The following is a 23,723-nucleotide window of genomic DNA, read 5'->3' as shown; positions in this document are numbered from 1 at the left end:
CATAAGGTTAGCAAAATATTTAAACTGCAGCATAGTCACAGGCTGAGTGCACAGGGTTTATTTAAGGGAGGAGAGTGCTATTTATGGAAGGCATGTGGTTTACTTCCTCCCCCCTGAAGTGGGAATGTTTCTCTAGGGTTTGGCATGCTCTTCTATATATGTGAAAGAAGGAGACCAAGATTTTAGGGAACTTTCAATATATTCATGTCCACTTTCTCACGCCAGGTGTGAGAACTTTCTGATTGTTTTGTGCATTCACATTTTACCTGCTGGGTTTTCAGCAGTATTTTTAATCTTTTACAACCAAACTGTGCAATTTTTTCCCCTTTATACCAGTGGTACGTTGATAATCTGAATTAAGTGCAAATTATGGGAGCCGATTAGGAGCAAAATGAGAAAAAGACATTACAGCTCTCACAAATGCTTCATTATACTAAACTGCCAATTTTAAAATTCATTTCACTGAGTTTAAAGTGAAATGTTTAAAGGAAATGTGGATAGCTGGAAAGGTTGCCACGCTTCTTAAAAAAAGATTATATGATGATATGAGATACTTGGTTGTCATTGTGTCAATTATGGCTCGTCAGGCAACATTAATCTTTGATGTCTGGCATTTGTGGAAGACAGTTATACGAAAGAGCTAAAAAGCCTTGAAAAGTATGCTTGTTACTTGACAGGGTTGACTAAGATATTCAGCTCTGGAAAAAGGTCTTTACAGTCCAATATTGTCAAGGCAGGAAAATATTTTTATGACTCGAGAAAATGGATTAATTCATTTCCTAATCCTGAGAAATGATTGACCCAGGAGTGGCCAGCCAAAAAATAGGCCTTTAATAATAGCAACTTGATGTGCCCTGAATTTAGGAACATGTGCTTGTCTCCAAGGTGTGTCTCAAGGCCCTTGTCAGGAGTGAGATAGGAAGGTGGTGGAGCTGAGGGATGTTCTGTGCAATGTGGGTTTTCTACCCCTCCATGAGCTTAGGAAATATTTAGTTATCAAATGCTACACCCATGCTGGAGGTTTGAAACCCATAGATTTTTGTTCAAACCATTAAACTCTTTCATCTAATGAAAATAACTTTCATTTAAAATGGAAAACATTAAACCAAACAATAACTATTTTTTGTCCTAATGACTGTTTTGATCCAAGAGCTTTCAGAGTGCTTAGCCTTGCAACTTCAGATTTATTTTTTTTTTAAATTGCTTTACAAAATCACAGGATGTTTCTGTGGTGAACATACATCTGTGCTGGCTTTTGCTGAGCTTTGGAAATAGGTCAGGAATTAAAGCTCTGGCTTTGTGGTTCTGAGGAAAGCCCTTAAGAAACTCTCTCAGACATAAGAGGGTAAAGAGGGGTCACTGGAAGCACTGTTTGACCATACATAGATGGCATGGTCTCTCCTGTCTGCAAGCATGTACGACTTACATGCAGCCACATCTATGTGTGAGCTGCTGAAGCTGGTGCTCCTCAATGCCTGCTTAGGACAGATTGCTAAAAAAATGGGAAAAAAATTGGACAGATTGGAAAAAAAAAAAGAGGCAGTCATGAGAAAACATTCAGAGGAAGGGAAGGCTCTGCCTTCTCGTGACGGTGGTGGCTCCTCCATCCATGCCTTAAGCTCAGCTGTGTGGGCTAAGCTCAGTCCATTGTTTCTCTGCCTACCTCTGTGAGAAAGCCAGCCCTATGGGCAGCAGTGTGTGGTGTCATTGCCATGGAAACTGGCACCAAACCTCATTCACACATCCAGCCTGGCTGGGAGGGATGGAGGTCAGGCCACTGGCTGCCTATGGACGGATGGAGGGCGGCCCTGGCATCTGCACTCTGCTGCCCTGGGGTCTTTTGCAAGTCCTCCTCACAGGGAGGTCGTGGGGAGTGGGATGCTGTCTTGCAGAAGGGAAGAGGACAAAAATAGTGCAGGAAACAAAAATGGCCAATGAGGTGAGAAAAATCAACCATTTCGTCCTGCTCTCATATCGTACTCTCTTGCTGTAGTTTGTTAATTTTGGGGTTTGTTTTCATTCAGAACAGCAGTGGGAATGAATAAGTGCTGTAACATTAGTGGGAGGTGCTTGAGGCATTTCTTATTCCTTCAGCCTGGGTCTCAGCAGGGTGGCACAGAGGAGCTCTGGGAGAGTGCACTGAACGAGCAGCGTGTGGAGCACAGAGGTGGAGGACTTGGCACAGGGATTAAACCTGGACATGATTTCTGAAAGGTTTCCTGAAACATCAAAGAAAAGAAAAGTTCAAAGCCTGAGGTAAAAAAAAAAAAAGGAAAAAAAAAGCTAAAGTGAACTGAAATAAAACCAAATCCAACCTTTGAGGTAAATGGAATTCCCCTATATTTGTCTTTCCCTACCTGCTAGAGGAATGTTATGGCAGGATTACCAAATGTGAGGCTTTTTCTTTTCAACATTACAGAAGGGAAAAGATGGGATGGGAGGAGAGGTGATTTGGGTTTTCTTTGTTTTCTTCAAGACATTTTTCCTTTCCTTTGGAGTCTTCCATCACTCCTTAAGTCCACTATATTTGTTAGACCTGTGGGTTGCTTTTAAACAACCTCATCACAGAGCAGCTTTTTGTTATCCTAAAACATCACTTTCCAGGCATGCTGTGTAGGCTGCTTGCCTTCACAATGTGCACAGTTTTTCATGGCTTCTGTTCTCAGGTTAGAGAAAGTAACTACTGCTTTCTGACCCCTCTTCCTCCCCTCTTCCCCTTCCCAGAGCCCCTGTGTGTGCTGAGGATGCAGCACAGCTGGAAGAGCCTCCCCAGCCCTTTAATACTGCTTGCAGATGAAGGAGGCAAATCACATTTTTAGCTGCTGTAAAGAGGTCTGATTTCTTTGTTGTGGACACTGATGAGTGTGTTTTACTGGCAAAAGGTTAGAGCATGGCTAAAGGGTTAGAAACCTGAGCATGATACAAACCTTGGATAAGTGCAGCTTTAAAGGTTCTTCTCCCTCTCTATGCCTTCTGCTCTTTTTCCTGGGGTTGTTAATCAGCCCAAACTGGCTGGTATAGCTAAGATGAACATATTAACAAAATCTTTGCTACACATTTGTTTCTACTCCTGCTTTCCAAGCAACCTGTGGGGCCTGTGGACTACACGCCATTCTGCCAAAATATTTTAAGCATTAAGCCATTCCTTTGGGTGTTGGTGTTTATCTGAGAATATATGCTCTTAATCTCCAAGTGTGGTAAATTTATTTTTATGTTTTGTTACATAAAAATTCTTTCAAATCTGAAAACCTGCCTTGCATAAATGTGCAATAACACACTTAGACTTGGCCCCTAAGAGGGGCTGGCTGTAGTCAGGTGGTTGTTTAACAACTTGTCAGGGAGAAATGGAGTGCCAGTGCAAGGTGAAGCTTTGAGCTGGCTGGGGAGCTGCGTTGTGGCTGCTGCTTCCCTCCTGTGCTTTTCCTGCACCAACTCTGCTCCATGTCTCTTCCTGTGGGGAACACATCAAGGGCACAGTGCATGGAGGCAGAAAGGGGAGAAGGGAAGCTTGTGCTGCTAGTGCTGCTCCTCAGGAGGCCTTTTGCTTGGCCAGTTGGAAGTCAGGAATTATGTGTTTGTGCTCACAGACTGGGAACGTTGGTGGCTTCATTTAGGGTCCTTCATTCCTTTAATAAACAAAATGCTTGTAACTCCTGTATCTCAGCATCACCTGATGCTGCTCATAGGGGAGCGTCATGTGCACATCTCGAGCTGTGGTCTCTTTGCTGTACCCCTTCATATCTCCTCTGCTTGCCCTCAGTTGTGCCCCTAATGACAATGTGAGGGTGATGACAGTTTTGCAGCATTCCTGATTGTGCATGTGTGCCAAAGCCTCCCACAGTTGTCCATTCCCTATGATCCCAGGCAGCAGAGAAATGAAATTATTGAGTTGCAATACTGTGTGGGTCCAGCTCCAGCATATTCAAGCTGTGTGTGGTTTATTGTGATGTATGTGTGTAATTGCTAACTGGGTCTTCATGGGGTGGTGCCCTGAAAATGGGCTGCTGCCATTTTCTCTTTGATTAGTCTCCTCTCTAATTTAAAAGAAGTCTTCCCTTGAGGGAGGTTTTTCTTCATTTATTTTGTTAATGGATGATTTTTGAATTATAAACTTAATTCTCTGTACAGAGCTTAGAAAAAAGAAATGGACTGACAGAACTCTAAATATTCCTGCTAAACTTGAGTCTGACAATATTCAAATTAAAAAAAGAAAAGAGGTAAAAAAAAAAAAAATCTGTCATAATAAGTCAAGTTTGATTCTGGTCTTTTCTTGCAGATTTTAAAATGTTTCTGCCAAGAGAAATGACCGCAGTAGTGAATGAAGCTATGGAAAAAACAGCTGAATCTTTTTATATGCTGATGCTGTTATAATATCTAGTCCTCTCTTTTGAAAACATAAGTCAGGGAAATGTGTGCATGGAAGTTCAGAAATAAATACCTGGACTTCTTTTAACATGAAAGTATTCAGAATATATAAAGATTACCTTGATAGATATGCTTTGTTCTTTAAATGAATTGGTGAAATTTGGCATGCTTCTTAAAGAGGCCTTTTGCCAGTCTTTTCCCATATTCTTAGCTCATGCCTTTGCATAATGATGTGATCCATGGTGGGCAGGAATAATTCAGCCTAACGATGAATAATGGTAGCATTTGTGGTCAACTGGTCATGACATTCTCATTTGAGCATTTTTCTTTGGGAACTGCGTCTTTGAGTCATGAGACTTGCAGTAATGTCAAGAGAGAGAGCAGCCCAGAATCAGGCTGGATGAGAGAGAAAAGGGACACTTGTTTTCCAGGGTCCACTGTGGTGGAGGATGGAATTAAAGAAAAAAAAAAAAGCCTTACTTGGTATACTGATAGCTTTACAATCCTCTCTTTGTAACACTTCCTCCTCTCCCAAGTACTTCTGTACTTCTGTGTTTAAATCAATGTATGTCTGCAGATCTGTGCACAAGACTCACTGGAATCTCAGTGAGGGAAAAACAACCTGCAGGAAAGGAGGTGGTGGGAGTAGAGAAGGACAGGGAAAGCACCAAGTTAGGGGGAATTTATTGGTAGCCTAAAATAAGCAAATGCAGAAAAGAGCAGATGGTTTTTAGACACACTGGAATTGGACATTCTACTCCAGATTTGAATCCTCCTGGGCAGAGGAAGGGGGACATGTTGGTAAACCTAGGGATCAGTTTTAAATGGAGGCAGGATGTAAACACTGCGAGAATGACCTACTTCCATCATGCCTCATCTGTGTCATTTCTAAGTCCTGAGTATTATGTAAATATGAAGGTTAATTACACAGAGATATATTATTCATTGATAAGTAGAGAGGGATGTGTGAAAAATGTAGAGTTCCCCACTACAACTAAAATAGGCACTTGTGGTAGCTGTGTATAAAAATAGTCTGGACACTATAGCTTTGATTAAAGTTGGGTTTGAAGTACTGTGATTGTGCTGATTAGATCTGTAGGATGTACCTGATTTCTGTTGAAGTAAAAGATGTGCTTACAGGAAGATGAATAAATGGGAATGCAGCATCTGTGATTCAAGGGAGAAGAATTATTAATGTTCCGATGATTTTGCAAACTTAAAGTCCTGGAAGTTGGTTGTGGTCTAAGAAAAGCACAAGCACTCAGGCTTGGTTTAAATTAAATCTCTCTGAATTTGTATGAATGTATGACTAGGAATCCAAATATTGTGGCGATAGAAGAGCTGACACTCTTTCCATCCTTCGGATATCATTTACAGGACACTGGAGATGGTGGAAGAACCAGAAAGCTACACTGCTTTTCCATGGTGTAAACTACTGCTAAACATCATAAAGAAGAAGAAAAAACCACTTGATTTGTAGTTCTGAATAAAGTGACATTAAGAGAACATATGCTTCCTTGTCACATATTACTTAAGAGATTCTGACAATGTATCCAAAGCAACTCCATCTACAAGGGGGAAAAAAAGAAAATCATGCCAAATCTCATAGTCTTCCGATGTGTTCCATTAGTTGTGGATTTCTACAAGGATTCTTCAAACACAAAATTAATTATTATAAAATGGTCTTACTCAAGATGCCACAAATAAGGTAACAGAAGCATGTCAAAGTGGTACAGTTTGTGCTGAAATCTAACTACATTCCAGAATTCCTTTTTCACCAAGGATGTGGCTTTGACCATTTATTTATTTACCTGTCCTCAAACATATTTACACTTTTCAAAACCTTTCTTTGCTCAGTTTGTGCCCAAACTGCATGCCCTTGTTACCAGCTTCTGCAGAAAGTCTGAAGGAAGTGGCAGCTTCAGTTCTGTGCAGTTCCAAAAGATTAAAAAACATGAAGAAAACAAGCATGAGATTCTATTTTTTTATCTCCTTTTATTTTGTGAGTGTTCACTGCATTAGAATATCCTCACCAGTAACCCTCCTGCAGTTATCAAATGTCTCAGCTTTGTTTTAGTGCTTAGCCAGCTGTAAAAGATGCTTTATTGCCTTATGTATCCTTCCACCATTCAAGTAAATCACTTCAGTGTTGTATTATAGATGACTGTAAAAAGGAGATTTTTTTTTTTTTTTTTTTTTTAATTACAGTGACTAGTGGCCAGGTATGCACAAAAACCAGCATATTTGGAGCAAGCAGCAACCTGTCCTGCAGTTATTTGAGAGAGGGGAGCATGTACTCATTAGGCCATGAGTAATGCAGCAATCCACGTGCCCTGCTGCTGAGGACCAGCTGGCTGCTGGCTGCTATCAGAGCTGCTTGCCAGCAGGCACGGCTCATTAAGAGCCTAGTTGCAGGATATAACATCTTTGCAGTCAATTAACAATGCTGCTCTTTAAAAAGGTCCAGATCCTTCCTGATTCAGCAAAGCACTTCGATATATGTTCAAAGTTAAATGCTTGAATAAAGTTTTGTGTAATGAAGATGTGAGGTCTTGTGCTTGAGGTTAAACAGGTAGGCACATTCCCAAATCAGGGCCTGACATGTTATGGTTCTTAGAGGTTTCCAGGAATCTTGAATATCCTGAAATACTGACTATGATGATTTCCAAGTTGAGTAAAACCTACAACTGAAAAGCAAAATCACAACATGTGACTGTGAGGCATGCAGGAAAAGCTTTTAAAATCTATATCTGGTCATCATTGATACTTGTCTTGCCAAGGAAATGCTAGCAGACTGTTTACATTTTTGAAACCCTAAAATAAATTAAAGAAATGACACAACCTTGTCATCTGGAAATGGTGAAAAAAAATATATTTGGTAAAATGAATTTATTCTTTGAAGATGAAGAAAGAAGCAATGAGAGTAATTGAATTGCTATGCACTTCCTGACTGTAATATTTCTCACTGGACAGGGTTGTATTTTGTAGTCTGCTTCCTGTGGTCAAGTAAAGGAGTGAGTATTAGGAAGACCAAAATTCAAGCTTTTGCCTTAGCATTTTATGTAGCAATGCCTATCACTTTCCCATGGTTATTTTCTATTGTATGACATCTGCTCAGCTCTTGTAATGTCCTACTGATAACTCACTGCAGTAATAGGCAAATGTCTTTGCTCTAGTTCAGTGGGTCAACAGCAGAATCAAAGACAATCTCTCACTGATTGTGAGTTATTTATTAACATAACCACTCTGCTGCTTCTGGATCAGATCTAAACAGCTTACTATGAGACCTGGACTTGGTATTTTCTATAATAGTGTGTTGGATTGTAAGAGCTCACTGCTTCATCTTCTGCAATATCTCATCTTCTTGTATCTCCACTAATAAAGTGCAAAATTCCAGCTGACTGCAATGAGTATAGATTGAAACCTCAAATAATTTTTAAAGAACTTGTGATTTCTGGTGAAGCATCCTATGGATGTGGATTGTTCCATACTTCCTCTTATTCACTTTGTCCTGTTTGAGAACAAGTTGAAATAAACTTTCTAGTGTGTGTGTGTGACACCTTACTTGTATGTTTCCAACTTTTGTTCTCAGTCTGATTTGGGTTGGAGTATTATTTTGCTTTTAATTTAATATTTGGACCCGAAACTTTACATGAGAGAGCCAAAACAAACACATCTCCTGTACAGAGACTGTCTAGAAGTAGCTGGAATTGGATCACAGCCTGTAAGGCAGGCACAACACCCTTGAGATATGTCATCCATGCCCATGGAGCTGGTTCTAGCTGCCCTGGACACCTCTGGGGATGGGGATAATGGCTTCTGGCAGCCCAAAAGATAGCCCAGTCAGATCCTAGGGTGTCTGCCTCTGGTTTCCACTCTCAGATTCACTGGATCTGTTAATGGGTAAGACTCAAAGATTTCACAGATTATCATGTTTCAGATAAGTGGGGGAAATTTTGGCTTTAGTTGGTGCAGTGCTTGATCACCTCAGAGATGCAGGCTCTGGAAACAGTGAAATTCAGAACTGAGGCAAACTCTTCTACGAGACCAGCCCTCTAGCAGTTAGGGTTCAGTGATAGATGCTTCTTTAGGTGAAAGCATTTGCAGCAAAATGTCCAGCCCCTTCCAGGAATGGGGCTGAACCTGAGCTGGGAGGCTCCATCAGAAAATGGGCAAACTTTGGAACAGTTCAGACTATATGGGAACTTTGCCACTGATCAAACTCTAACAGCTCAGACTCTAACAGCTGAGTTGAAGCAGAGATTTTGGAAAGGAAGAACTTGGATCACAATTTTATGGCTATCTCTAAAATATTTTATTGCTGGTTTATGACACCAAAGTGTAAATTATGGGGCTTTAAAGAGTTGCATTGTGAAGTTTTATCCTTTGCTTATGTACAGAACATAAATACTACTGTTTTGTTTTCAGGGAAATTAAATACATATTTTTTTAAGTGCTGTTTAGGAAGCCAAGAAGGTTATTAAGAAGAACACCTTACTTTTTTTTTTTTTTAATGTGTTGAGAATGGCTTTTTTTATGAGTTGATAATGAGTAATTATTTTCAGTCAACTGACGTATGTCAGATAATTGAAAAGAAGGAGGGGGAATAAGCATGTGTTGCATGATTGCAAATACGATTACAATGGAAATGGCGTGTCTAATACCATGTGGATCAGTGAAGAAATGTCTTCTATTACATGACCTGTTGCAGAAAAATATCTGTTGGAATCCCAGTTTCTCAGGTCTGAAACAAGCCTTATATAATTTGTGTGGAGATAAAATTGGTTTATACTGTGTGCATACACATATATATGTATCTACACAAATGCAGTTCTGTAGATGCAACAACAGCTACCATATTGTCTCATTTGCATTGAAACTCTATGGGCATGTTATCCATTTTTAGAAGAGAAATGTAACAAGTGAAAATGTTTCATTTCCTACTACATTTTTAAATCTAACTTAAAGCTATGTAATTCAAGAAATGTATTGTAGTTTGGAGACCAGAGTTAAGAGATCAATTTCTTTTGGATGTGACTTCATCAAGATTCATCAGTAGCTTACTCTGGCCTTTATCTCTTGGGGTTTATATCCAGTATTGCTTCAGATTTTGCTCCATCCTATGTCAAACTGACTCACTGTTATTTCCTTCCACTGTCTCATGCTGAGTGACCACGGGCAGAAAAAATGTTTTCAGCTGCTTCTTTTAGTTAATGTTCTTGTTGCAGTAGACTCACTCAGCTAAATTTTTCAAAAGTTATGAAACAGTTCTCTCTGTGAACTCCATGTTATTCTCCTATGCCCAACCTTGGCACTCATTTCCTTTCCAAGCTCTGGGAAAAATGCTGGTTTATATGTATTGGGATGAAACTCAGGTGTGATTCTCCTGTTCTGGAAGGACTGGGAGGGGACATGAGTAGCCATAGTGGTGGAAATACCTGTTTTTAACAGTTCTAAATTATTATTGTTCAAATCTCTTTTATGTGATATCTCTATTCTCTTAGGGGATTCAGATGGATCACTCTTTACCAGCTGTCAAGGCCAATACTGCTGTACAGTCCCTGCTCTCAGCAGCATCCTCAATGTCCTTGTGGTGGGGTGTCTTGGAAGGACTGTGCAGATCAAGCTTCACACTGCCTCTGCACTTGAGGCTCTCTGTGCTGTAAGTACACTGAATAATGTTGTGGCTACTTGGCATGCCCAAGCTGGTTACCTGGAAGTGCTTCAAATGAACTTCCAGAAAACTTCCTGTGATGTTGATGATTTTATGCTTTTTAGGTGGATGAAACTATGTACCTGCCTGAAATAAATATGAAAGGTGCTTTTATATTGATTTATTAGTCCCTGTAATCACCATAAGTTTCCAGTTATTGTAGGGCAAATGGGTATTTTTCATCTAGTGCATTACCAACATGCTGTAAACAACACAAAGACTATATTTTACAGGCAGCATCTGATAAAAGTAATTCTGTTGCTGCTGTTCCTGACAAGAAAGGGAGGAGGTGCTTTTAGTTGTTTTGAATATCTAATATGTCTAGTTGTAACTCTGTGTACATAGATAGGGGTGGGAAAACATCTACACGATGTATAGAGGTGTTCATTTTCCAGCTGTGGGAAAGATGTGGCTGCAACCTAACTGTACTTCCTTCAGCTGAAATAAACACTTTTGGGAAGAATTTGGCTGAATGGCTATTTTTGGTCTGGCAAAGGGGAAACCAAATGAGGGACTGTTATTACCCTGAATGCCAATTACTGGAACCGACCAGCTTAGGGGCAATTTGCTGACTTTGTTCAAAAACAAAACTGGTCTTTCTGGGTCCAAATGTGATTTAGGAAGGGAGGAGCTCTAAACCACTTCTTTCTTTCTTTTTTTTTCTTCCTTTTAGAAAAATAAATTGAAATTATTTTTTTAAAAAGTTTCCTAGCTGAAAACATTATCTGAACTCCACATGGTGTGGGATTTAGGGAATTAACAGGATGATTCAGACATACAATCCTCACATTCATTCCCACTCCTGAGAACTTTCCTTAAGGAATAAAATTTCTTTCCTGCACTTGGTTGGAAAGAAAACAAACTCAAACCCCTCTCTCCTTTTTTTCTCTCTCTCTCTTCTTCTTCTTTTTTTTTTGACTGGAAAGTAGCACAACTAATAAACTAAACATTAAGCTCCAGCACATGCTGTAGGCCAGTATAACCTCGGGATATGAGTGGTGTGATTTCAGCAGGCGTTTGCAGCACTCCTCCCTGTGAACTCTTGGCTGATACGTTGTCCCATCACTTCTTCCCTTTCCTCTCCCCTGCTCCATATGGAGACATGTGCCAGCAGGGCTGAAGGGTGGTTTAAAGTGTTGTCTTTTCATATTTATTCCTTAGGGAGTGGGACAGAAAATGCTGAGAGTGCTGCCTTGTGTATTGGTTTACACGTCTGTGAGAAGACAGACCAAGGGCAGTGCCTGAGCTCTCACCTTGGGTATGAGAAATTTGTGATCTTGCAGCCCCACTGCTCACTTGATGTAACTCTGGAGTCCTTTTCCTATATGTGCGTGAGGGGGGAAGGTCACATAAGCTGCAGTGAATCTCTTCAGCATGAATTCAGAGTACTCAGATTGTGCAGAATTCCCAAGGTGCGCACCAGGAGAATTTTATGATGGATTGGTTTCCCACTCTTTCCCCTTTTGTAGCTTCTTATCAAACTCAAACAAACTCAAACAAAACATATCCTTTCATTTAGGCAGGAAGTAAAGGAAGCCTGTGGAAAAACTTAGTTCTTGACCACGCTGCAGTTTAGTTTAAATGCCCACAGGCACCTGTATTTTCTTGCTTTCTCCTTCACAGGATTGCTTTCCTTGGTGCCCCTTGTGCAGGTGTTTTAAAAATTCCTCTGTCATAACATTTAATATTTTTTAAATTTATAGTCAGACTTTTTTCCCACATTGATCATATTTCCTCACTACCCAGAAAGTTCTTTGTCCATTCCCTTGGTCAGTGTTTTGCTCTTTGAATTAGGAAAATTCACTTAGATTGCTCTTGCATTTTCTGGTCCACAGTTGAATCAAATCGTACCAAACTTACATGGTGATTTCTTGATTTTCTTTTATAATATACTTATATTTTTGCTTCATTATTTATATTGATGGCATTCCCTGCCAAATTGAGGCCTTGTTGGTTAAACTGTCTGACCTCTATCTTTGTTCATAGAGTCTCCATGGACTTCTTCTAAAATGCAGCTGAGTTCAATTGATTGTTTCAAGCTTCTCTGCCCTTCTAGTCCTATTTCGTACCTGCTTTTCTTACTGTGTCTTCGGTTTGGTGGAACAAAGGAAATTTGCTAAATACCTTGCAGCCTGTTCCCTCTCACTGTCACAATCACAGGCAACTAGATCAGCAGCTGCATTACTCACTGCATTCTAAAGACAAATCCTAGAGGAGGATCAGAGTGGCTGCCTACAATATATTGCCTTTCACCACATTGCTGATTCCCATTTTGCTCTGCCAGATGCTGCCAACACCCTTGTCTCTGAGGTGCTTCAGTAGTCGTGTGTCTCTCCTGCCTTTCCTCTAGCTGATGTTTGGCTGGTGTTTAAATCCACACCCACCTGTGTTTTTATTACACACAGAGGTGGAAACTCTGCCCGATCATTCTTTTTCATCCTTCAGTTTCCTTTTGTTTTGTCTTACATATATTCAAGGGGGAAACAGGACGAGGGATGGAAAAGGAAGGGTTCGGTCTAGACTTCCAAAGCAATTTCCTTTTCCCTACAGAGCACAGCTCATTTCCTTCCAGAGCGATGTGTCTGGGAAGTTGCACATTTCTTCTCAGCACTGACTTTCCTGAAATTTGTTGAGTCAAAGCACAGCTACTAGGCAGGATCCAGAGGGCCATAAACGGGAGCGTGTGAGTGTTTTTGTCACTGCCAAACAGGAGAATAAACAGAGATTAATATAGAAAGGAGAGGACAGTCTAGATAAGCAGCCACAGTGTGGAAATGTTGAAAAAAAGAATTAGACAAATATCCACAGACACACCTGCACTTGGGCGTTCCTGCACCGTGGGGCCTCACAGGGCTTATTTTTGCCATAAATGTCTCAAGGACAGAGAACTGAGCAATGTGGAAGTTGATGATTTTCCTTGAGGGTTAATTACAAGTTCTTGCCTTTGGGGGAAAAAAAAAAGTAATGGTTTATTGTTCTAAATTTAACTCTTTATATGCTACATTTAGCTCAAGACAGGAGAGTTCTTTTTCTTTAAAATGCATTTATATTTGTTGGTTTTTAATAGTATGCCATTTAGTACTGCGGCATCCACTCTTACAAGGTTTCTGTGTTTGCTTAAAATCAAGCTCATAAATTAAGTCAAATTAAAACCAGACTGAAAGTGTAGTGTAGTCATGACTGAGAAACTTGCCTCCTCCAGAGAGTTCAATATATTCTGTGCTTAAATTTTTTTCAAATTAATTCAATTCAGTTTGGAAAGGAAATGCTTGAGAGGGGGAAAAAAAGTGATGAGATCATAATCTGTTGACTCTGTAGAGTTTCTAATTTGGTTAGGACCTAAATGTGTTTACTTGCTTAAAAGATGAGATTTCTTCTGTGTTGAGAGTGTGTAGAGACATGAGCAGGAAGATGAGCTGGAATCTGACTATGTGTTTGATGTAAGATAATTATTTCATCCCTTCCACTTGTTTTTTGCTTAGCAAGACAATTCACATAGTGTTCATTGTCCTGCCACAGTAATTGCAGATGTGTCTGAATAGCTGATACTTATTTCTGAGTCTGAAAAAGCTCATAACTGATTTATTGTGTTAATTGTCAGAAAATGCACAGTGAAACTTTAGAGAAGTACTTCCAAAGTCCCTGGTATTACAGCTGCACAGGAATATGAGTTGGTTGGGTTTTTTTAGTAGATGAATAGATGAGGAAACTTTGCATTTTGTCTCAAAAGTGTAAGTTCAGCAAACTATAGGCAGAGGAGCTTTAAAAGATCTCCTGTTTCTCAGGCCCCTTGCTTTGAAATCCCAACTACAAAAAACCTTTCTGCTATTAGCCACAAGATTAAACACCACAGTGTTTGCTACTCTCCAGTTTAATGACATTTTTCCAGGCAAAGGAAAACACCTGGCTTAGGAGGAGGTTGTGTAGGGCTGGGCAGGCTCTGGTTACTGCATCCACTCAGTCTTTCACTCAGTAGTGCCAACACACTGGGGCCTTGTAATCTGGAGCTGCTGTCTGGCTTGGGAAGTTTTGTAAGGGCAAGAAAAAGACAATGCAATGCAATGCAAAGACGTTGTTGTGGAGCTCACACTGCAAATTGTAGAACTTTTCTGTGAGACTAAAGGATGCTTCTTCCTGCTTCAGTTGGATTGCAGGAGGACAGACTTGTACAACTTTTCCATTTGTGGAGGAACCTCTGCAGTGAAAACATGTACAGCTGGTAGCTGAAGGTCCTTGAATTTGTTATAACTTACTATAATTCATCCAGCTGTGTTGGGCTGGTTGGCTCAAGCTTTCAACAGCTGTAGCTGGCAGGGAAATTTCTGCTCTGTTAAAGGGAGTTCTGGCAGTCCCAGGTATTCAAGATGAAATGGAGGTGGGGGGAAAAAGATGGTTATGACATTCTGCTGATATCATCTGCAATTGAGGAATCACTGTGAGCTTTTTTATTATTCCTGAAATGTGTAGCTCTTTGTGGCTTGGATTTTTTTTTCTTTTGCTTTTGACATATTTGCTGTCTTTTGTCAGTTCCAAGCCTGCATTTATTAGCTCAGCTGAGGGTGAAAGGCAAAGGTGCTGCTGTCTTAGGGGTAGAATACATTCACAACCAATACAAATTATTTAAAAAATGCTACTTTTGTAGATATGATTGGGGCATTATGCACTCTGACCAAGAGAAAAAACTGCAATAGTATGCTACATTTTTGCCCTGCCAGAAAAAAGACAGGGCAGAATCTCAAACTTTTGAGTATTTTTTCATCTATTTTTTCCAAATATGCACTCTAGTGGTAATTGTGATAGCAGGGGGAGCATGACTCTTCAGGCACAAATTGAGGTTGAGTGTGTTTGTACATGCAGATGTTCAGTGTTGCACAAAGCAGGGCAGTTCTAGGGAAAAAAAGCAGTTGTGTTCCTGCAAAGCCAGGATTTGAAGCAGTGCTATGTTAAGTGCTGAATGAGGCAGATCAAAATACACAAAAGGAAAAAAACCAGAGTATCTAGCTTTGTTGCCTACCTTCTGGAAGGACTGCAGAGCCTGTGCTGTGTCCCAGGGTCTGTCAGTGGCATGTTGTATGACCTTAATAAAGAAACTGCATCTCAAAGTTCCCAAGGTCATACATTTGTAAAATGAGAACAATAAGCAAGGTGCCTTGACTTCTGTGAATAAAAAGGTGCTGTATAAAAATTGTTTTAGTACTTCTAATGATAATAATAATATATATGATAATAATGGATTTATTCTCACCATAATTTTAATTCAGACAGAATTATGTCTATTTTTTCTGTTAACAGTGCTAAGGTACAGAAAGTGTTAAAGATGCAAAATTGAAATTTCTCTGAATGTATTTCATAGGCACAACCTGTAAAAATCCCGGAGCTCTTTGCTTTTTCCTGGTGTGTAACATAGCCCATAGCTGTAAAGTATTTTCAGATTAATGCTTTTTAGCAGAAGTGTTTAGCACTTTCCCAGGAAATGATCAACAAATAAAACACACTGAGAAAGGAAGCTAGCATTTACTTTCTGCTTTTAAAGGTGGCTTGTATTTTGCAAAACAAGATGGAAGGGGCTAGATGTCCCATAGCATTAGCATCTAAAGAACAGTGTGTCTTACACTGCACTAGCAGTGGTGGAATATAATAGATAAGAAGAGTTACATTTCTTATTTGTACCTTTGCATCCCAATTATTGTTGCTGCAGCTGACTCTGAGGCAGAATGTGCATAAGGATGCATGGCCATGTCTTGGCATCAGGGCTTGTCTCTCAACAAGTGATCTCTTTCCTGTCACTGTCTCCTTTCCAATTTCACTGGCTGAAATAGAATAAAGTGCATTCACTTTGAAAACCTGAAGTTCTTTTTAGTTTCTAGATTTAGAAAAAACCCCCATAGCTGACTTGTTTAATGAACAATCCTTGGTAACAATCCCTAATTTTAAAACCTGCCTTCTTTCAGCACTGTCAATGACCTCAAAGGGGCCAGACTTGGGCAGGTAGCTGTGATGTTCAGTGGAACTGGAAATGTGCATGTAAATTATATTTCTGGTTAGTGCTTTTCTTTTTTATTCTTTGGTACAAATGTGATGAATACTCACCATCACTCAGCTGGTTGGAAGCAAGCAAAGCAACAAGGTTACATCACAGACAGTGTTTTTTTCAATGTGAAGGAAGTCTTGGAGTTTCCTAAAAACATGGAGGAGGAATGCTTTCTTCCTGAAACTTCAGAGTGTAAATGAAGACTTACTGTGTAAACCTTGACTCTTGTTGACTTTATTTAAGCATTTAAGAGGTGCTACAGGAAAAAGTATGGCCAGAGAACGATAATGCTTTTCAGAAAGTAGCGTTTTTGAGATGTGACACTGTTCATTTTATGTCAGGGAGCTCTGCTAAAGCAGAGAAGAGAAAATCCCTCCATCACAAATGCATAATAAGGGCTGAGGATGTGTTATAAAGGTATATCTTCCACATTACTAAATTATTTTCCTCTTTCCTACCCATTGGGTCTATATCAGAAACATTGCTGGAAATACATCTGGGAAATTAGCAGAATGTTTGTTTTACTTCTTTTTGAAGTGTTTTCTTGGTTTTAGGTGAGTGTTTGACTTATGTTCATTGGCCCTTGCACAAGAAACTGAAAGCTATTTCCTTTTTCCTTAATTAGAACATGTGGAATATCAGATTTCTGAGCAGTGAATTTCCTTTCAGGAGATAGGTGAGTATATGTGGTAGAAGTGGTTGTTTTTGTAAACTTGAAAAGTTGGTCCTTCTCTATTTTATAGATACTTTCTTCAGCCAAAGTTGTACTTTTCATACAGAGAATAGTGCATTTTTTTCCCTTTTTTCCTTCCCCACCTCCCCTTTTTTATTTTTTGTAATTAAATAGAGAAGTGGGAAGTTAGAAATATCTGAGGGAATTTCCAGGAGGGTGGCCATAGGAATGTGGTAGCAAATGTGGAGGTAACAGCCCAACCCTGTTTGTGTGTGTAACTTGATTTTGAGTCTGCAGAGCTGGTGCTGGTGAGAAAGGGGGAAAAAAAATTAAAATGGAGAGATTGTGTGCTGTTTTTTAAGGTCATGTATTTTTATATCTGCTGGCTTGTCTATGTGGGTGGGCAGGTATGAGTCTTGGTCTGTCTTATGCAATGTCAGAGGGAAGCTCAGGTCGGTGCGGTGGCGGGGCCAGCCCACATCCTCCACCCGCAGGGGCCCAGGAGCACACATCAATCAGGGACAGCCCTCAGCTCCTGGCACCGTTGGAGCAGGTGGCAGAGCTCACAGTGACACCAGATGACTGTCACGTTGCCGTGGGGCAGCCACCAGTGCCTGGCCCATGCTCTGTGTACATCAGGTCTACCTCCTGAAATAAATTCTAGTCTGCAGCTCCAGCACTCACACCGCCACCTATAACCATCCTTGTCTCTCACAGGTGCTTTGGGGTAGAACAAATAGAAAGAAGAACAAGGAGAATGATTTTATAAAATGTTGCAGATGTCCATATAGCACCCTCTCCTAAATGCCATGCTTTTTAAGGTGTCAACCAGTTATAAACAGAGAGAGAGAGGGAAAACCGAGGCTGTGTCAAGGCAAAAGCAGAGTTGGCTAGATCAGTCATGAGAGTTTTGGTCAATTTTTGAAGCACAGACGGATGCTTTGCTGTGGGGAAAAGTTCTTGCAAAGCTACTGCTTTCATGTCCGTTTAGTGCTGGGTTTTTTTTTTAAGCACCAATATTGCCCCTTGTTTTCGTTCCTTAAAAGGTGAACTCAGACTTACCCTACCCAGCCCTCTTTATTTTGGTGTCTCAGTGTTTTGTAGTAGTATGCCAACACCTACCTGTAAATAAATTGACTGTGTGTAGCGAAAATACTCTGTACTTTACTCTGTGTCTAGGTAAGTGTGGAAGGGTATCGCTGGCTTAATTGGCCCCTGGGAATTTGCTAGAATGTTTCTGGGTTGTATGAGCACAAATGAGAGGAGAATTCAGTGTCAGCTTCTGGTGATTTATACAGGATATAGGTGATTTATGTAGGATATCTATTAGCCCTGATTTTGCTAAGCAGATGTAGTATATTGGATCAAATTATTTTGATATATGGAGGTGGGCAGAGGAGGAGATCCAAGGACTGTGGAGATGGTCAGTGCCTCCAGTCTTGGGCATGCTCTTATGACTATTGGCAGAATGATGTCTTTATTATTTGTAGGTGGGATCTCAAAAGTTTAATGTCTCCAGAAATTAAGTTTAAGGTGTGTTTCAACCTGCCTGTAGCAGTTTATTCTCTCAGAGCCTGGAGGACAGCATGCATGTGTACCATCCTTCCAGCTGCAGTCTAAACCTTGCTTCTGAACAAGTGTATGAAGAAACTCAGTTTAAATTAAAGGGCTTATTCAGTTATTTTATCTTTACACATAAGTAAGAGATAGCAGGATTTTAAGAAGGAGTGATGTTAATCACTGTAGCAATCCTTTCTAAGGAAAAGGCACTTTTTCATCCATTAAAATACAGTAGACTTCTTGATTAAGTGTATTCACAGATATACAAAATTACAGGGTAAGGGTCTGCTTGGGAACAAATTCCCCCTATATTGCCATGCCAACATATGTTCATGCTGTTCCTTTTCACCAACAGATAATAACAGGCATAGATGCCTAGACCCATGAAAGGAGGCAGCTTCAGTTCTGCTGTGCTGGGTTGTTAGAAGCAGTACAGCAGTTCTGACTTCTACAAGGTATTTCCAGCTTTGAAACACTGTTTTATTTAGTGATGAAATGTAATGACTTTTCAAGTGTTTAATTAAGAATTGCCACGAGTGCAGCTTACATAGATACTGGGACCATCTTCAGCTCTGTTACATAAGGTTGGATGGGTGTGACATCTGTGAAGGGGGGTCTGAGTCTTTCTGGCTTAGGATGTGAACTCACCACCACTGAACTGTTGAGAAGAATCTCCTTGTAGGGAGAAGTCTCCTCTTCCCCCACTCCTTTATTTTTCTTTCCTGCCAGTAACCTCTCTCGAAAACAAACTCCTAGACCAGCTGCTTCAGTGTCGTGTTTTTTTTCACTTTTCCCTTAAAAGCTGTTCCCTACGTGTTTCACCCTCAGGAGCCACATGGGTAGTGGTTCTGCTTTAAGGTACAGGAATTGCTTTCCTTGCATAACATTGCATGGATGTTGACTAAAGGCCGATGCACATGAGAACAGCCATGTGAAGATTACAAAATAGATATGCTTGGCTTTACCAGCTCTGGTTTGCTATTTTACCATATAAATGAGCTCACTCTCTTAATCAAGTTTTCACAGGGTAAGGGTAGAACAGGCTGGTACAGATGGTGGAAGAAATCAAGGGAGACAGGGAGAGAGGGAGAAGAAAGGAAAAAAAGAAGGAAAATGTTTGTCAGGCTTGATAGTGTTAATGAAAACATAAAGAAAGAAAGGAGGAAAGCAATGTTTGGAGAGCAAAGAGTGACCTGACAAATGTCACCTCTGTTTTTCCCAAGGGCTTCTGACTTTGAAACCAAAGCTGCCTTTAATGTTCACCAGGTGCCATCAGGGTGTTTTGATTGCCTTTATGGAAGGGAATTAACCTCATAGCTTCAGCATCTGCATTTCAGTGAACTTCAGGGACAGGGTGTATTCTTGTTCAGATCATAACCCTTAAGGTTCAAAGGCCATAAGCAGCTAAATAATTAATTCTGTTACTTCCACAGGAGGCAATGAACACAGACCTATACTTCACACTGGTTTATCACACGAATTTTTCCAGTCCCTGTTCAAACAGTTTCTGCCTGAGCATCTCTGAACAGCCGTTTGGAGCAACTGGAAAGCAGACACATCACAGAAACAAAGCTGGCAGTAAGATTATTCCTCATGCTAAAATAATACTCAGAAGATTTGTATTATGTCAGCTGAGATTATAGTTCAATTTCTTGGAGGAAGCGAGATGCTATTTTGCTGAAGATATATGGCTCTCTGTCCCCTGTTGTTATATAAGCAAATTGTGGTGCTTATCATCCTCTTTCTGTCTGCTTCCTCTCTGTAGGTGATTGTGCCTCTGATATTACCTAGATATCTCAGCCTTGCTTGTGACCCGAGAGTAGATTGTAGATTTTAGCTCTTCAGGTAATTGTCTTGTCCTGCAGGTGACAGATTTATAAGAATATTGCACATTGTCAATAAAAAGAAACAACTGACTGATCAGTGGAGTTTTTACTCCTCCTTCTCCTGTCCTCTGAGAGAACCAAGAGCCAACCATTTCTGGACAGCTCCCCCTCCCCTTGAGAAGTACAGGGAATTCAAGCAGCTCATCTAATCCCATGGAGCAGAGGCTTTGTTGCAGCAGGGAGGAAGGTATTATAGGCAACATATCCTCAACAGAAGGGTTTTTCTGGGAAGAGGGCTACCCTAGGGCTACCCAAGGGCTGACTTAGGATCACTGAATTGTGTGTCACTGGAGTAGTGGGGTGACTAAGAGGTCCTGTCCAGCGATGACTCTTCAGTATCTTTGGTTGTCTCAGCCTTAGTACTGTAGCAAATACCTGCTTTGGGAAGAGAATATGATGGTATCTCCAACACATCTAGTTGAAGTGCAGGACCTCATGGGTCCAGATGTACAACAGGATGACCACTGCGTCAGCTCATCAGTCACCTTCTGCACCCAATGTCTGTTCATTCTACTGTCACCTCACACACCCAGTCTTTTACAGTCCATTAATTTCAAAGTATAGGACCAGAGTAACTTCAACAAGGGACAGGGAAGGGCTTTAAAAGGACTCGAAAAGTTTGGAAATTTACAAGTAAATGACTGCAAATGATCATCATATTTCAAAAGTTATGGTTGTCACTGTCTGGAAAAGGGGAAACATAAAAGGGTAAAAAGGAAGACCTGAGGAACTGCAGGACAGTGAGTCTCACCCTAGTGCCTGGCAAGATCATGGGAAAGATCCTCCTGGTAACTGTGCTAAGTCATGAGGAAAATAAAGAGGTGACTGGTGGCAGCCAACATGGCTTGACTAAGGCCAAATCATGCCAGACAAATTTAGTAGTCTTTTGTGACATGGTTACCATATTGGTGGATAAGGGGAGAGCAACTGATGTAATCCACCTGGACTTGTGCGAAGCATTTCACAATACCACATAACATCCTCTAAATTGGAGAGGCACAGATTTGATGGATGGATTGATCACGTGGTGAATGAGGAAGTGGCTGGACAGTTTCACTCAAAGTGCTGCAATCGATGTCTTTATGTTCAAGTGGAGGATAATGATGGGTGGTGTTCCTCAGGAGTCAGTACTGGGGCCAGCACCGTTTAACATCTTTGCCAGTGACATGGACAGTGGGACTGGTGGACCAGCAGCAAGTTTGCCAACAACCAGAATGTCCAGTGCAGTCAACATGCTGGAGGGAAGGGATGCCATCCAGAGGGGCCTTCACCAGCTTAAGAGGTGGGCCTTTGCTAATCTCAAAGCTCAAAAAGGCCAAGTGTAAGATCCTCCACCCAGACTGGGGCAATTCCAGACACAAATACAGGCTAAATGGTTGAGGAATGGATTGAGAGCAGTCCTGAGGAAAAGGACTTGAGAGTGTTGATAGACAGGAAGCTCAGCATGAGCTGGTGCAGCCCACAAAGCCAACCATATTCTGGTTGCATCTACAGAAGTGTGGACACCACATTCAAGGGTTCTGCCCCTCTACTCTGGTCTCATGAGATCCCACCTGGAGTGCTGCATCCAGCCCTGGGGTCCCCAGCATAAAAATGATACAGACCTGTTCGAGCAAGAGGAGGAACACAAATATGATCAGAAGACAGGCTGAAGACAGGCTGAGAGGTTGTTCAGCCTGGAGAAGGCTCTGGGGAGACCTTAGAGCAGCCTTCCAGTACCTAAGGGGAGTCTACAATAGGGCTCAAGAGGGACTTTGTACAAGGGCCTGTAGTGGTTGGACACGAGTAAATGGCTTCAAAATGAAGGAGGGTGGCTTTAGATTAGATATTAAGGAAGAAATTTTTTTATGAAAATGATGAAGCAGTGAAACAAGTTGGCAAGAGAGCTGGTAGATGCTTCTTTTCTGTCAACAATCATGTTGAATGAGTGTTTGACAGACCCGGTCTAGTAGAAGGTGTCCTTTCCCATGGCAGGGGTGTTGGAAGGGTGTTTACAACCACAACCACAACTGTTTTATGATTCTGTGATTTGGAATGCAGGGTGCACCAAAGATAGAAGAGTGCTGCCATTCACTGAACTGTACATGATAATGTTGTTAGTAGTCACATTTTGTATTGTGGCACAAATTGCATCTTGGCCTTACCTTTGTGTAAAAGCACTGAATTTATACTGCAGTAGTGCTTCTTATTTAAAGTGAAAAATGACTGCAGAAAGCTGTATTTGAATCCAGAGGGAACATTTTATTAATTAGTAAATAATGATATGATGAAATTGAATCATACTGCCTTTTCTTTTCCAATTTTTATTCAAGGGGTGCCTGCTATGAAAGTGTATGCACAAATAAATTGTTTCCTTATGTCTCTAAAAACGTGTTGTAAATGTTTAATTTAGTTTTAATGACAATGAGAGTTTAGAAAGGAAACGCTATTCAAAGACAAGAAGTATAACAGTAAGATTTTAATTTTATGAGTTTTAAATAAAATATTAGAAACATATTCTGGAATCACAAAATTAACATCCATATATAGATATATATTTTTGTCTTGTTAACATCAAACGATGTTTGGAAATTTTCTTGAAAATATGCAAAATCTAGGTGCCTGTTCTTTTGACTTCATGTTAGGATAAAAAGCATGCAGTTGGTGAGTGGGATTTAGCAGTGCTACCAACATAGCTGTGTGCTTTGGGGCCGATTATAATCACTAGGGAGACTGAAGTGTATTGAAAACCAGAAAATCTCAACAAGCCTTTTAAATGAATTGTTGAAGTCCTCTAAGAGGATTTCAGAATGAAGGTATCTGAATGCATTCACATGTGTGGGGAAACGTGAGCGCATATCTGCATTCCTGGGCCCTGGAGTAATTTCATGTAATACTAGCATAAACTAAGCCTGTGTTACTGTAAAGTGCATGCCAACTTGGATAGTGCTTTCCAAATCCATTCAGAGTCGTTATTAGCGTGAGGACACTTCTGATTGAGAACACGGACCTTCTTCAATTGAACCGAGTGATTTTTAAGGATGCTTCAGCACTGGGGACTCAATAACTGAGCCTAGAAGAGAGTGTTTCAAAGTAGATTTGAAAGAATAAGAGCAACTGGTCCATCTTGGAAATTATACTGACTTTTTTTTTGTGTTTAAATTGTTTCTCACATGGTTAAAATAATATTTTAGTGTTTATGAGGTCATCTCTAGTTTGTGTTCATGAGGAAGCTGCCTCAATATTTGCAGCTGAAAGGTTGTCCTGCCGCATTCCCAAATTTAACCTTCAGCTTCACTTCCCTGTAGCATAGCTCTGGTTGAATTGTGAAATGAACAACTGATATAATTTTTACTACCTTTATTTCTTTCTGCACAAAGAATGTTTCTGTGGTAGAAGAAAAACAATACTTTGAAGTGTTTCCACCAAGGTACAGCTAGAAAAAAAAATAGAAGTCAGAAAGAATTCTCATTATTTACATTAAGAAAATATCAAATAACTCAAATACATGCATGG

At 40.4% G+C, this 23,723-nt stretch overlaps 1 long non-coding RNA gene across 1 annotated transcript in view; it reads left to right on the top strand.

Annotated features, from left to right (window-relative positions):
- Nucleotides 1-23,723, top strand: part of LOC131565817 (uncharacterized) — a 254,056-nt gene that overhangs the window by 189,613 nt on the left and 40,720 nt on the right. Inside the window, exon 7 of the long non-coding RNA XR_009275481.1 lies at nt 9,870-10,027. This is a non-coding gene — a long non-coding RNA (uncharacterized LOC131565817). The remainder of the gene's footprint in view (nt 1-9,869; nt 10,028-23,723) is intronic.

The sequence above is a fragment of the Ammospiza caudacuta genome, chromosome 1 (genome assembly GCF_027887145.1).
Source record: "Ammospiza caudacuta isolate bAmmCau1 chromosome 1, bAmmCau1.pri, whole genome shotgun sequence".
Lineage (NCBI taxonomy): Eukaryota > Metazoa > Chordata > Aves > Passeriformes > Passerellidae > Ammospiza > Ammospiza caudacuta.
This window is presented reverse-complemented; position numbering and strand designations above follow the sequence as displayed.